The sequence below is a fragment of the Cupressus sempervirens genome, chromosome 9 (genome assembly GCF_028749045.1).
Source record: "Cupressus sempervirens isolate cs-2001-9-10 chromosome 9, ASM2874904v1, whole genome shotgun sequence".
Lineage (NCBI taxonomy): Eukaryota > Viridiplantae > Streptophyta > Pinopsida > Cupressales > Cupressaceae > Cupressus > Cupressus sempervirens.
Window position 1 is genome coordinate 229,711,016 of NC_143126.1, and position 16,379 is coordinate 229,727,394.

Below are 16,379 nucleotides of genomic sequence, written 5' to 3' on the forward strand. Positions count from 1 at the left end.
AGACGAGAGTTGGGCAGAGCATGATTACATACTCTCTTATATTTTGTAACATCAAATTAAAATAAGAAAAGAGTTCGCTGTGTAGAAATCCTGGTGTAGCACTTTCGCATTTAAAGTATTGTAGATATGTTACTTTTCTTTCTCACGTTAGTGATAATGCAATTGCATGGTGATCACTTGCAGACATGGATTTGGCTTTTGATATTAGATGGATTTGATATATCCGAAAGATGCGAAGACGTGAATGACCCGCAATGCACTCTATAGGGTTGAATCATGACATAAAGTAGTCCTGACTCGTGACTTTAAGTCGTCTATGGTCTTTACTCCACTTGGAGGAAAATCTATGTACGTCCAATGGGAATATCACTTCAGAATCTAGGAGAAAAGATAAGGAGGTTTTAAGACTACAATCATCTGTTTTTAAGGCTTACTTATGGTGGTAATAATATGAGACTTTTATTTTTCCAATGCATTCAGTAGTCTTATACAAGAAAGTAATTTATGTTTTCTTCTAGTTATAAAAAAAATTGTGTATCAAATATGAAAGTAATTTATGTTTTCTTCTAGTTAAACAAAAAAATTATGTGTATTAAATATGATATGAAAAATTAACTTATGGTGTCAATAATATGAGACTTTTATTTTTCCAATGCATTCAGTAGTCTTATTCAAGAAAGTAATTTATGTTTTCTTCTAGTTATACAAAAAAATTGTGTATCAAATATGAAAGTAATTTATGTTTTCTTCTAGTTAAACAAAAAAAATTGTGTGTATTAAATATGATATGAAAAATTAACATCAATTTAGAATCATTTTTCATGTTAGGCAATAAGGAAAAAAATTGTGTATCAAATATGAAAGTAATTTATGTTTTCTTCTAGTTAAACAAAAAAAATTGTGTGTATTAAATATGATATGAAAAATTAACATCAATTTAGAATCATTTTTCATGTTAGGCAATAAGGAAACAAGCTTTTAGGCCAACATTTATCTAGTTTTGGATTTATATATGGTGACAATAATATGAATGTATTCTTTGCAATGCATTCAATGGTCTTGACAAAGACTTAAAAGTAGTTCAAGTCTTTCTTCTAATTAGACAAAATTCTATCTCATCTAATAGAACTAAACAATTAATATTAATACAAATTAGTATTCATTGTTAGAACAAAAGGAGAGGACATTTTAGGATATCATTCATCTATTTTGAATGTACATATGGTGGTAGTAACATGAAACTATTATATGCAATGTATTCAATAGGCTTACTTATGACTAAAATCTAGTCTAGGTCTTTCTTCCAGTACTATAAAAAACTACATGTGATGTCGAATAGGATAGGAACAATTAATATAGATTTAGAGTCATATTTCATTTTAAGAAAAAAGGAAAGGAACTTTTAGGATAACATTCATCTATTTTTGGATTTATATGGTGGCAATAATCTTATATTATTCCTTATTTCTTCTATGATGAACATGATATATCTTCTTCTTGTAGAATTAAAATTCAGAATAATGTCCCACAACAAAAATAATGTAATAATCAAATTTTTTATTTTAATTTTATTAAAATTAAGTTGTTAATTAAAGAGATGAAAATTAATTTTTCTATAGCATTGGGTTTTTAAATTATTATATGTGTACAATATCTACTTATCTCTAGTTTATTAATAATTCAAAATATAACGTGTTTATACTATTATTCAAGTTCTCTAATTTTTTTATATGATCAAATCTAACATGTATAAAAAAATGTGCCAATTTTTAGATACCTTAGTCATCAAATATGCTCTCCACAATTAAAAATTCCCCACCTATCATTTATGTTTTCTATTTGTAGCCAATGATATGGGTTTAATAGTTATTATCCAATTGTACTAAACCCTAAAATGTTTAGCTTTTCAATATTTTACAAATTATTTTTCCCCAAAGTACCTCATTCTATTCTATGCATACACTTTCTATTTTGATGTATTATTTCTATGTATGTAGTAAAGGTTTTGAATGAAACAATTTCATTTGCTTTGAAATAAAAAAGCATTATATAGAAATGAAAATAAGGAGAATAGTACAATGTTCTATTTAGAAGCTTTGGTTTTAAAATTATCAAATGTAAGTGGTTTACATTATTGTGCTAGTTACATTATTACTTTTGTTTGGTTTTAGTCTAAAAGTGAATTTTCTTTGTACTTTTAATTTTAAGGATTCTAAATAGTTTTGAAATTTTATCTTATAGAAAATTTTAATATAAAATTTTCTTGATAATAGCCAACCACTATTAAGGATGATTTTTAAACTTGAGTAGGTATACCCACACTTGTAAGGGTGTTAAGGGATTGTAGTGAAGTGTTAAATTATCTTTCGCTTTCATAATTTATACATATGTACACAAAAATAAAATAAAATATTATGTTATATTGTCAACAAAAATATGTTTAGTTTATTCCCCAAACGTGTATGTTTTTACTTTGAACCATTCCTCATCTAAGTCTCTTTGGAATTAAAGCCTGAATTGAACTTTTTCCTATTGGGATTTCAAATGTATATGTTTTATTTATTAACTAAACATATATTTTTGGGTTGTCAACAAAACATATATAATTATTAATAATAATAAATTTTTAATGCCAATGATTAATAGTAGTGGTTGTATAAGCTGGGGGGAATAATAATTATCAATATCAAAAGGTGTGATAAAGGTAATCAAGAACTATGGAACACAATCTTGTATTCATAAAGATCTTATGAATAATCAACAACTTGGAAACTATAACATTGTCTTTCATAGTTCTATCTTATATTGGGTTACCGACTGAAGAAAATGCTAAATCTACTAAAAGGAATTACACACACGCACACACACACACACACACACACACACACACACACACACACACACACACACACACACACACACACACACACATATATCATGTATGTGTACCTTGTATATGTTGGATATTTTAGTAAAGTGTTGAATGATTTTCATCAAGCCTCTTCCCAATGAGAAATCGATAAACGTGAGTTGCCCTAGATATAATTCACCTTTTAATTTTTTGTTTTGTTTAGTAGTATGGGTATTCATGAGCTATTTTTTGTTAACTATTGAATGGTAAATGACACAAAAGAAGACATCTAATAAATATAGACTTTAGAAATTCAATGTTTGATTATGTTGAATCTTGTCATTTTGCAATAAATCACACTTGTATAAAAAAATTTCACAATAAATTATATTTCTAATCTAAATGTCCTTGATCATATTCTACTATTCTATATAACATACGCAATTTTAAAAATAAGTATCCACAAAATTATATACTCATTTTCCACTTTGAATTTTTTATAAGAAAAAATCATAATGTAGTGCATACATATCTACACAATAATGCATAAAAAAAAACCCCAAAGGCAATCAATAATAAGAAAATAATAATAATAACATGAAATACTGCACTTTATTGGAGGAAGATCTTGATATTGTTTTGTTGTTTCTTCAGCATCATCTTCTTCCCCCCACCAATTTTATTATCACAAGGACAAGGATATGCTCTATTTTGCTTGAAATATAACTCTGCATTATGGGAGAACTTTTACTTCCTAGAATTTTCCATATTTTACTACATAAGGGTTATGCATTCTCTTTTGCTTTATTCTATGAATGATGAAGTTGGGGTTGTCCATTCAACCTATTAGGCTCATCTGAAGCTGGTTGTTTTTTGTCAATGCTCTATTTGTATAGGTTGGTTTATAAACATTTTGACATAGGTAGTGTTTACGGCTTAGAGCAGGTACTAGGAGGAGCTCTTAATTCAGCTTTTTAGATTGGGCTTCTCTATAAAGAAGATGTTAACTCAAGAAAACTGAGCATGAAAATATACTTGCTGCAATCAAAGATTTATCACTCCTACTATCTATTATCTTCATCTTCTATAAAGGCAACTTGGAGACAAAGTATCTACCCAATACCAAGACACCAACACAAAGAACACAGAAGCCTAGCTTTGTGTTATGTGAAAAATTAAATACATTTCTAAATAGCTAGAAGACCTAAAGCTATAAAAAGAGAAAACTGATCAAAATGCATAAGAGGCAATATCAAAACCATGTTGATTTAGAAGAACTATAAACCTAACAATCAGTTCATTGTAGAACTCAAAACTTTACAAAATAATATAAACCAAAATGAGGTAAAGCTCAAATTAGTTTTTACTTCATAAAAAAAATTTTAAATGGTCATTTCAATATTAAATGAATTCAGTTTCTCTCACTTTTAAGTAGAATCATTCATTATTAATTATTATTTGTTGTTGAAAAATAAATTCAGAAAATATAAATATCTTAGTTTTGATTACAAATTAAATTTTAACTATTATCATATTGCTTACTTTTTAATATAAATATCTTACTCATAACTCATTTTTATATTTGAGGAATACAATAAGAGTTAGAACAATTATAATTATAAAATAATTGAAATATTTATGATTAGAACATTGTTTATAATTATCAATATAATTAAGAACTTATTTTTAACATGTTTTAACATTCAATTTATCTTATAAGTAGGGAAAGCTTTTTCCAATGATAAAGCTAGTTAAAGGAGTTATGGAAAACTAAGCACTTGAAGTAAAAAAAATATTATGAATAATATGACTTCTCTTTATACTTTTAATTATTTAGTAATTATGATTTAATCATCATACAAACCAATTTTTTATTTCTACAAGAGGCACTAACTTAAGTTTTGAATTTTTATTGTAATGTCTGTAAGTATTTTGGTGCATTCATGATCTAATTTTGGAGCTCAATGATTCAACATAGTCAAACTCACATACCTGACATACATTATATTCTACCCTTTCACAAGGTAGGGACTCAAGCTCTCCTAGATCCCTTGTTTCTATATGGTATTAGAGTCATTTTAGATATTTTAAAGCCTCCATTTTATTTGACTACGTGTGTTTTTTTAACATTGTGATTTGAAGGAGCACATGGCAGTTTGAAGTCTATGATGATCAACAACCCTATATCCCTTTAGCACACATCTGTAATAGCCACATTATCCAAAGGTTTAGGTTTCCCCTAAAATTCCTTAATGTACTCTAGTGTTGCTAGTAACTAGTAATTGCTAATCTGGAAAAATTAATAAGCTAGCACATGCATGAATCAATGTAAGGGTCTAGCCAATTTTAATTATAAGTTGCTCTAAACATGACAATGTAACAAAATAGTTTGAAAATAGGTTTTTTTGAACTATTTTTTTAATCAATTGCTAATAATGTTTAGTTGAATCTAATATATACACCATAGAAAAGAGAAAATTTCTACATAATATTAGTAGATCACATAGAAAGTGGATAAAATTTTGAAAAATCATAGCAAAATAAATGATAGTATAGAGAGTCGGTGATCTGTAGATACAAAAACTATTGATGACAAACATTGTGAAAATATACATTCCACTTGTACCTAGACACCTACCATGAAAGATTGACAATGCAATTTAATAATTAAAAATTAGGAAGAAAAAAAAAGATGAAAATTAATTTGTGGTGCCATGTTTGTCTTATTTTTTCTAAATAAAGTATTGTTTCTTATTGCTTGTAATAATTAGACCTCTTGATACTTCTTATTCCTTGTAATAATTAGCCCTCCAGTGCTCTTAATGTGTAGTACAAATAATCTTCTATGAAAAGTAAGATAATGTTGAAATAAATGAAAACAAAAATTCCAACTATAATCTTGACAATCTTTCTATCTATTATTAAGTTTAAAATCAAATATTTTAAGCAAAACAAAAACCATTTCAGGATATTTCATTCAATGTTTAATACATTCTAGAGAAACCAATCTCTCATTTTCCTACTTTTAGTTCCCTCACAGTCAACTTATAAATAAATGAATTTACTTGCGCCTTGAAAAGTTACCAAAAGAATAATAGGAATTAAGACTTCTACTCAAACACAACATAAATTTCATGCCACAAGATACCAAACTTTGAGAAAGTAAAATAAAAAGGTGATGTTTATTATCCCGGATGGATGTGAAAAGCAACAAGATTGCAATAGATGAGTAGCAACATGTAAATGTAATTTGTTAATCTGTAATGAAGAGGTCAAGGAAATAACAAATTTGCAAACCAAGAATATAGTAAGCATGGGCTATTTTGCATATTTTATTTGATTATGGACATTTTCTTGAGGTTGTCATGTAGAAGAAGTTGTTTTAAATTATCTGATGGTAAAGCCAACTAATATAATTTAAATCCTAGAGACATTTCATCCATTGTTGAACTATCTTGATACATGCTCTTAGAATTTTGATCTGTATTAGTAGACTAAAGAGAATGAGGACTCAACATAAGTTTAGAATTGTATCATATATAATTGAAGAGAGATTTGAAGTCCAAATCAAATTGGTAAACTTCTACTTTCCTAAATAGATTCATATGTAGAATAATGCTACAATGGCTATAACAACATAGAAATAGATAGGTTTGGTCTTAGCCAATACAAGCTATACTTTCTACCATAAACAAAGTAGAATCTCTTCAACTAATTTTACCTTAAATAAGTTTATGATAAGTTTATCTATTTTGTGTACCCCTTAATTATTTCTCTGAATTTGAAAAGAAGGTACTTGGTGTCCACTTCATCTACTAGTATAAATCTTTGAATGAACTTCCTCCACATTTCAATAGAGATAGTTGTGACATCTACTAGTATCTCTAACCATTGTCATCTATTAGTTTAAACTGCTTAGTCATTTACAAGGCAGACTTAGACGATCATCACTGTGACTGAGATACTCTATATAGGCCAAGTCATGTACATAAACAAGTATGTACTGAGCTCTATAGGAGTCAAGTAACTTTATTGCCAAGGAGCATTTCCTATACGAGCTGAGCTCATCAGCAACTGAGAAAGTATCAAACATACAAGTGTCGAGTTACATAGTGTGTGCTGAGCACAGTATGTTCTGAGCATCAAAAGAGTAATAAAAACTGAGAAACATCAATGTCAAGCATTAGGAAACAATAAAGACTGAGCAATGCTACATAAAATTTAGGAATGGAAAAAAGTTTGAGGCAAAATAATTATCAGGCTAACTTGGAAGAAACAATTAAATTTTGTTGAGGTTTTTACAGAACATTTAATACCTATAGAGGTCGTTATAGAACATTTACACAATGTGGATTAAATATCCCTATTTTGTGTGTTAAATGATCAAAATAAAGAGGCAAAATATGGAATCATCTAGAAAATGCTTTATGAAATTCTTTAAATAGTGATGATCTTAACCTAGATCAATGACATGTGATCAAAAGGAAAGAGAGGAAGATGAGAAGAGTATATGTCCAAACATGGGGCATTATATAGTGAAGCATTGAGAACACATCATAAGTGAATGAATGGTTCTCTTATCATCTAACAAAGAAAGTGATCTATTCATTAGAAGTGAACTTATCATCTAACAAAGCAAGTGACCTATTCATTAGAAGTGAAGTGAAAGGGAAAGACAAGTAATATTAGATTAGAGGAGAGCATCAATTAGCAAGAAGAAGACTCAAAATCATCTTATAGAGAAAACTGAGAGTCAGGTACTAAATCTATTCTAACAGACTTGAATCAAGGTAAATATCTTAATAGAGTGATCTTCACAAATATTTGGAAATCTCCTAACAAAGTCCTTTCTTAGTTGTAAGTGTTAAATCCTTTAGCAAGATAAGACCTAATAGTCTCTTAAGCCTTTAACAAGGAAAACTCCTCATAGGGTAGATCATATCTTATGGCCAAACATTGTAACCTTAACTAGTTAACTCTATTATTGTAGTAGTGAAGATTTGTAGGAGTCATCCCCACCCTAATTTTACCTTCACCCTGGAGAGTTTCTGGGTAACAAATATTGTGTTATTTGTTTTATTTTCATGCATGTGATTGATTAGATTTATATCTTACAATAGATTTACATTACAAGTTTTACATGCACAAGTTTACTAATAGATGTAAATGAATTGGTGAAAAGTTTTAAGTGTTTAAGATATTGATTCGCCCCCTCTCCCTCTTAGTATCTAGTTTATCTTGTTTATTACTCCATCAATCAACAACATCAACATGTTATTATTTTAAACTCTCAATTGCTACCACTTCACTGAGAACCTGCTTCTTTTGGCTGTCCTAAGTAGGGAGTTTTTGAAGAGAAAATCATTTGAGAGACTCTTCATAATTGTCCACACTACTACTTCTGCTATGTTATCTTCTTAGTTATAGAAGCTTTCATTTTCTCAAAGTTCTCTTCTATCTATGTTGCTAAGTTTCCACTCTTCTCTTTAGCAATTACATTGTACTTCTTCACAGAATCCATTGAAATTGTCTAAGTTCTTAACATTAGGTGTTTTCTCAATAAAGAAGTATGTTTTTTAAATGTTTGGGTAAGACTATAATATTGGTGACGTGAATGAAATTATATGTGCTAACCAAATTGTTATGGGCATATTGGCCATGTGGTACGAAGTTTGTGTAGTCACAAATATTACTTCCTTATCCAAGTGAGGGAAGATTTTAGGGTGAGACCATTGACTGTGACGAGAGGTTAGACCAAGCTTCACCCAAGTAATAGCCTATCGACTAGATTATATAATTCACTTAGGCGTGAATGCATTATTTTTAATAAATGATAAAGCTCAACATTGAAATGGTTATAGGTAATAGTAAGGTTTCTTTTCATTAAAAGAAGAAATTAATTGAGCAAGATGAAGTATCTATTTTCATCAATGAAATTCTCTTCTTTATTTCATACTTAATCTTAATAGGATTGAAGACTTTTGAGAGATTTAAAACTTGTTAATTTAGGGTCTATTTTGAACAGGAATTAATATTTATAATTCTCAATGAAATCTAATTTAGTGTTTGGGTGTGTAACATCTGAATTAGAATTGGGAAAAATTATAATTTGGTATAATCATTTACCTTCTAAAACTGGAATTTGATTTTCTATCTAAATAGGTTCAATTGATGATATTATCATTCTAATTACAATTTCACAAAAATAAGCATTACATATTAATTGAAAAATAAAATTTTTATCCCCATGTGACCTATTTGGTTTTCATTTTCTTAACTAAATAATTTGTCATTGCGCACATTTTCCTCAGCTCACATTTTTTGCCATCTTGCTCATGGTTTTACATTGGCCATTAGAAATGCATAAAGCTCATGCTCTACATAAAATTATCACTTTTCAACTAAGGTATTTGTTTTCAAATTTTGAGGAAAAGAATCATGTCATTCATTACAACCATTGTGCCTTTCATGTTCCCCCTTCTGGCACATCACACTAATTACTCCAAAAAATTAAATCTACTATTAGCCTAAAATTTTCTTGTGAATTTAGGCCTTTTAACAACACCATTGACTCGAGAAATGCTATTGACAAATTTGTTTATTGTAGTATCTCCACATGATGCCCAAACAATTCTTCTATTTATAGTTTTTCCTTCTCATGTATAGACAATAGCATGGGATTTTGGTACATGGTGCGGAAATGGGTTTTAAAGAAGAAACACCTAGAATTATTTTTAAGGAGGAGGCTATTAAAAATGCACATAGATTTTTCTCTGTATGATCTTATCTCTTTTTAATAGAGGTATTTATTTTTAAATTTTGAGGAAAACAATTTAGGCTTTCGAGAAATTATTTGTCAAATTTATCTTTTTTGTTTTTTTGTTTGTTTTGTACTAATAATAAAATTGGTGAAAAAGAAATTATGGTATGAATAATTATTTTAAATATGCAAAATCCAATTCCAAAATGTGCAACCAAATGGAGGAAATGTCTAGTGTTATTATGAGTTCATGATAAATCAAATAGTCCCAAACCATATTTCAAAAACCATAATTTTGATTTTGAATTCTACAATAACAAGTCTAGAATATCAAATTTTGATTCCAAAATCTAATTCCAACAATTACACAAGCCCTTAACGATTCAAAAGCCACTAAATAAAAACATTAGTAGAATCTTTCTTGGGTGTGCATTCTAGGCTATCTCTATAGGGAGTTTGGAGCAAGGAACATTATATTCCTTTTGCCCAATTCATACTTGGGTCAAGGCTTAATTATTCCAACCTATTGTTCCATTTGAGATTTGGGTTAGAATAGAACACAAAAGATGTTTTAATAATTATATTTTAAATTTCTACATACAAGGGAAATTAATAGTCAACAAAGGTTTGTACTTGAGATAAAAGATTCTATTGTAGCAGCTCTTTTGGTAGATAGCTTAAACATCACATACTAAGACTTGATTCCTAGACAAAAAGTGTTAAATAATAAAGTTGATTTACTTTTTTTAAGCTTAATTTTTTCTTTGATGTGTGATTTTTAAGGGTGGTCCTCTTTTGGATATTGGACAATCCAATAACATGTTTGAGGAAACTAATAGAAGTATAAAATATTGAAGTTGATGAAAGATCAATCCCATAGATCCAAAGAATCACCTACATGCAAATACCTACCATAGAAATAGAGAAGCAAAAAATATGGAGGTTTGAATTTCCAGATCCATAGATGAAATATTCTTGATGAGCGAACATAGAAATTTTTATTTTCAAAATTAAATCAATCAATTATTACAAAGGGAGATCATCCTTATAAACGAGATCGAAACCCTAAAATGAGTCTAACCTAGGTTGCATGATAATAATTAATAAAAGAATTAATTAATGCATACCCAAAGTTTAGCTTAGTTGAAATAGGGTTAATAAGTGACTTAATAATTAGATTAATATGATTTAATTAATAAGTAAATACTTTATTACTCTAACATCACCCCTTAAGATAAACTTAAGGTGTAGCTAAAAACCTAGAAACTACCACTAAAAGTAAATTTGCATCCTAGGAAACAAACCCTGATGAGGTACCCAAGAACAACCAAATCTCTACAAAGAGGAGAAATACAGAAAATCACATGGGAAAAACCCTACTCCAAAAAGAGATGGAAAAATACTGAAAGAAACTAGTGAAGGACTGAAGTAGCCTCAAAACTAGGGAATGTCCCAGAAGATAGGAACAAAAGATGATCATGAAGAACACCAGTGAAGCATGTAGAAGTTGCAAAGATCTATCAAAAGTAACTACTGATATGATGAACCTCCACTAAAATAGAACCCAATGAGTTAGAGAAGACTATAATTTGCATCGAATCAGGAGGCACACAAAGGAAAACAACTAAACTCAAAGATACAGATGGCATGAAATACCAAATCCTGAAGAGTTGATCAATTAAACATGAGAGGATCCATCCAAAGTAGGAATGAAAAGAAGAGTGTCTATATGGTAAATGATCCATCTCACCAAAATGCATAGGTATCTAGGCATTGCATCTGCCTAGTACATAGGACTAAAAACTGAATACATAGCTCAGTCAATCAAACCAAGGAAGCGTGAGAAACAAAAAAAGACCCCATCCCCCCCCCCCCCGCTAATGCAGACAAGGGTGAGGTGACAGGCAACCAGAAATGGGGGCCAAAAGAATTGCATGTCAAAGAACCTTGATAAAGATGCATAAAAGAATATATATTTGTGTACAGAGGTGATCAATCTCAGACACATTATGAAGCTAATGTCATAGAAGGTAAACTTATTGGACAAAGGAAGATGGCAAATAAAGACAAAACATCAACCCCCCATGGAACTTTAATCAAAGTAGTGCAGAATAAGACACAAGATATAGTGAATCCCAAGAATACAATAATCTGTACAAGTGTCCTCAGATGACAAGTTGCTCAAATTAGAAGGCAAAACAAGGCAAAATAAATGGAACTTTTAAATACAAATAGAATATGGCACTTTACCCTAGTGTGTTTGCAAGAATGCATACAAATGATGTATAAATAGAGGTTGATACAACATATAGTACAACTTATGACAAATCATCTGAAGCAAGAAAAGCAATCCCCAAACCTGAAATAACCAAGATATCCACTAGAATGAAAAAATGCAATAGACATAATTAAATGTACCTAGAGTAGAATCGGGAAAAACAACTAACATCACTGCAAAGAACTTGGAAAGCCCTTTCAAATGATGTAAAAAATTCCCAAATCATAGATCAAATGCTCAAGATATGTCTCTAGAAGTGCAAAACTGTACCCCTAACTTTAACAAAATAAAAAGCCATAAAAAACATCAAAAATGAAAAATACATGTACCCTATGACAGGCTTAGAACCAACTTTCTAGTGATATCTCAATTGAAGAAAATGGAGTCTGTATGCCTAAGAAATGAGCAAAAAAGTGAAGGTGGGTCCAAATAGAGCTTGAAGGGGTGACGTGAGTGCTAACATGGCATTGATGTCAGCAAGTGATGAGCCCAAATTTGAGAGTCAAATGACTCTTGAGGCAAAAGAATTCCAAAAAGCTTACCCCTACCAGAAAAAAGATCTGATCATTAGAACTACGTATCGGGTAAAGGGCCGGTGTCAAAAAATTAAATTCTCGTGGACAACTAATAAGCATGTGCGTAAAAAATTGAATACCACAATCATTGCTAGAATACTTGAAAAAAGTAAACTACCATGTGAATACCACCGATGAGAAAATAAATATCTCAAGCAACCCTTATGATAAAAATATGTGGCTTAACATATGTCCACATGGCCAAGGATGGCCCCACACTTGGAAAAAGAAACACATGCTAGGAAGGAGTAGCTCCAATCAATGGCAAGAAAAATTCTAAAAAAGCACATCCAAGTCAATCTACAAACTCTTATTGTTGATGGACATGACTTAGAGAAATCAAAATACCACTGGAAACTTCTCAAACCACCAAAGCCACCAATAAAACATCAAGTCACATTGTTTTCTTGAATCAAATTGGTGATATTAGAGAATAACATAATAGCAACTTCATTACTGAGTCATTTCTTGGGACTAGCCACTACAATAGGAGCTCCAATGCCAGTGAATAAGTGGTAGTAGAGAGGTTGAAACTCAAAGATGGGACCTAAAGATGGTCCACTTATAGGTAAACACTAATTGTGGAGATCATCTCCTCATTAAAACCATTCCCATCAAGTCAAAACATAGTCTTTTATCCAAGCGATAAAGATGGAGTACAGAGGCTTGAATGGGGCTTAATTAAAACTCCATCACCAAGACAAAGTCAAAAACTAGATCATGAAGTATAGAGTGACTTGCAGTCACATGCATGCATTGTCCAAGAAAAAAAATTGGCATGGCAACCTACCAAAAAGGGGAAAATTGCCTTTAAAAACTCCCCATGCTAAATCCACCTAGAAACATGTGAAGCCTAAGAAAAAAGGCTAGAATTACCATTAGAAAAGACCCCAAAATCACTACAAATTTCTTCTTTCCAAATATTTTCACCCACAAAAGGGTCTTCTCCTCCAATCAAGAAAGTACACACATTCCAAAAGAGAGCCTGAGACATTAATAGGAATAGAGTGATGCTTTAGAAGCTAGGAGTCTAGGTGAGTGTAGATATTGAAGAGGCCTCTTGATCTCCAAAAAATGCCCATCCAAAATAGGCTAATCAAATTTTATGGTGTGAACTATGTGATGAAGTCATCATCGATGGGGTAATGGGGCCTACAAGACTACATGTCTAGGTACCTGCAGTACCTTCAATGTAATGAAAAATGCCTCCTAAAAAACTCCTTCACCAATGACCATGGGCTTAATAAAGAGAGCCACTAATACACACCAAAATCATGCCCTTCCAAACACTTCTGCATGCATTTTTGCAATAAATGAAATTTGCAATAAATGAAAATTGCAATAAAAAATTTTAACCAAAAAATATCTCCACCTTAGGATGTGTGCCCAAGTCAATATGGCCTGGTGATGACAAAAAATTTCCCTATAATCTAAGAACATTCAAACTAGACATATTTTATATGGAAATGGGGGTTTTCAAGCACTCTAAATTCAATGATGATGTCCATTTGAGCTCAAAGTGCTCCAAAAAAAGGTCCCCATAGATCCATTCCAAAATTCTTTGAAAGAGATAGATCTAAAAAAAGATGTCAAATCTTTGAAGAATAGAACAAGGGCATTAAGATTTGGTGCTCTAATACTATGTTGAAGTTGATGAAAGTTCAACCCCACAACTCCCAAGAATCACTTACATCCAAACACATGTCACAGAAAGATAGAAGAAAAATATATGGAGTATCTATAGTTAAGCACACTTGAGCTAGAGTAGTACTAGGATGGGTTACCTCCCAGGAAGTCCTGATGCTTCATCTCTACGAGCATCACCTCAATCCATTGAGTTCTCAGTCTTCCATTTGTTCTTAGGAGAGATAATTTCATGTTTGAATAATTGCTCATGATATATGGGTCAATGAGTTTGAATCAAAAACTACATAGTTAAATGATAGCAATATCACAATTTGACTTTGTGTGGAAAATATCTACTACTTATCACTTGATGAGCTTAAGGGGCTTTCTAATGAATGGTTCATAAATTAAAACACTTCGTGAATGGTTTTCAAATGGATTTGTAAGTAGAGTGTGTCTAACTAAGGAGGACATTTTGTAGTTAAGTGCACTCAAGCTAGACTAGTACTAGAATCGGTGACCTCCCCAGAAGTCCCAATGCTTCACCTCTGTAAGCATCATTTAGATCCAATGAGTGCTAAGTGCTACATTTCTTCTCATGAATTATGTATTCATGTGTGAATCACCACTCATGATATATGGGTCAATGAGTTTGACTCAAAAACTACAAAGTTAAATCCTGATAGCAATATCACAATTTGACTTGGTGTGGAAAATATCTCCTCCTCATCACTTGATGGGCTTAAGGGGATTTCTAATTAATGATTCATAAGGCACAAAACTTGTTGAAGGGTTTTCAAATGGGGTTGTAACCATAGTGGGTTTAACCACGAAGAGAACTTTGTAGTTAAGCACGCTCGAGCTGGACTAGTACTGGGATGGGTGAACTCCTAGGAAGTCTCGATGCTTCACCTCTTTTAGCATCACCTAGATCCAATGAGTGCTAAGTGTTTCATTTTTTCTCATTAGAGATGGATTCATGTGTGAATAAATACTCATGATATATGGGTCAATTAGTTTGACTCAAAAACTACACAGATAAATCTTGATAACAATATCATAATTTGACTTGGTATGGAGAATATCTCCTACTTATCACTCAATGAGCTTAAGGGCTTTATAATAAATGGTTCATAAGGTGCAACACTTGGTGACCGGTTTTCAAATGGGTTTGTAAGAAGAGTGAGCCTAACCATGGAGGGAACTCTTTAGTTAAGCATGATCGAGCTAGAGTAGTAATTGAATCGGTGACCTCCTCGGGAAGTCCTAATACTTTACCTTAGTGAACATTACATAGATCCAATGAGCGATAACTATTCAATTTGTTGACATGAGATATAAATTCATGTTTGAATCTCTACTCATGATATATGGGTCAATGGGTTTGACTGAAAAACTACACAATTAATTCCTGATAGCAATATCACAGTTTGACTTGGTGTGTAAAATATCTCCTACTTATCACTTGATGAGCTTAAGGGATTTATAATGAATGGTTCATAAGGAAAAAAATTCTTGGTGAAGGGTTTTCAAATGTAGTTGTAAGAAAAGTGTGTCTAACCATGTAAGGGACTCTATAGTTAAGTGCATTCAAGATGGAGTACTACTAGGATGGGTGACCTTCTGAGAGGTCCCAATGCTTCACCTTTGTAAGCATCACCTAGATCTAATGAGTGATAAGTATTTCATTTTTTTTGATGAGAGATGGATTCATGTGTGAATCAATACTCATGATACATGGGTCAATGAGTTTGACACAAAAACTACATAGTTAGATCCTGATATTAATATCACAATTTGACTTGGTGTGGAAAATATCTCCTACTTATCACTTGATGAGCTTAAGGGGCTTTCTAATGAATGGTTCATAAGCCACAACACTCGGTGAAGAGTTTTCAAATTGAGTTGTAAGTAGAGTGGGTCTAACCATGTAGGGAACTTTGTAGTTGAGCACGCTTGAGTTGGAGTAGTACTAGGATGGGTGACCTTTTCGGAAGTCTTGGTGCTTTTCCAAGATCCAAGGAGCGCTAAGTGTTCCATTTATTCTCATGAGAGATGGATTCATGTGTGAATTAGTAATCATGATATATGGATTAATGATTTTGACTCAAAAACTACACAGTTAAATCCTAAAAGCAATATCACAATTTCACTTGTTGTGGAAAATATCTCTTACTTATCACTTGATGAGCTTAAGGGCTTTCTAATGAATGGTTCATAAGGCACACCACTTGGTGAAGGGTTTTCAAATGGGGTTGTAAGTAGAGTGGTTCTAACCATGGAGGGAAC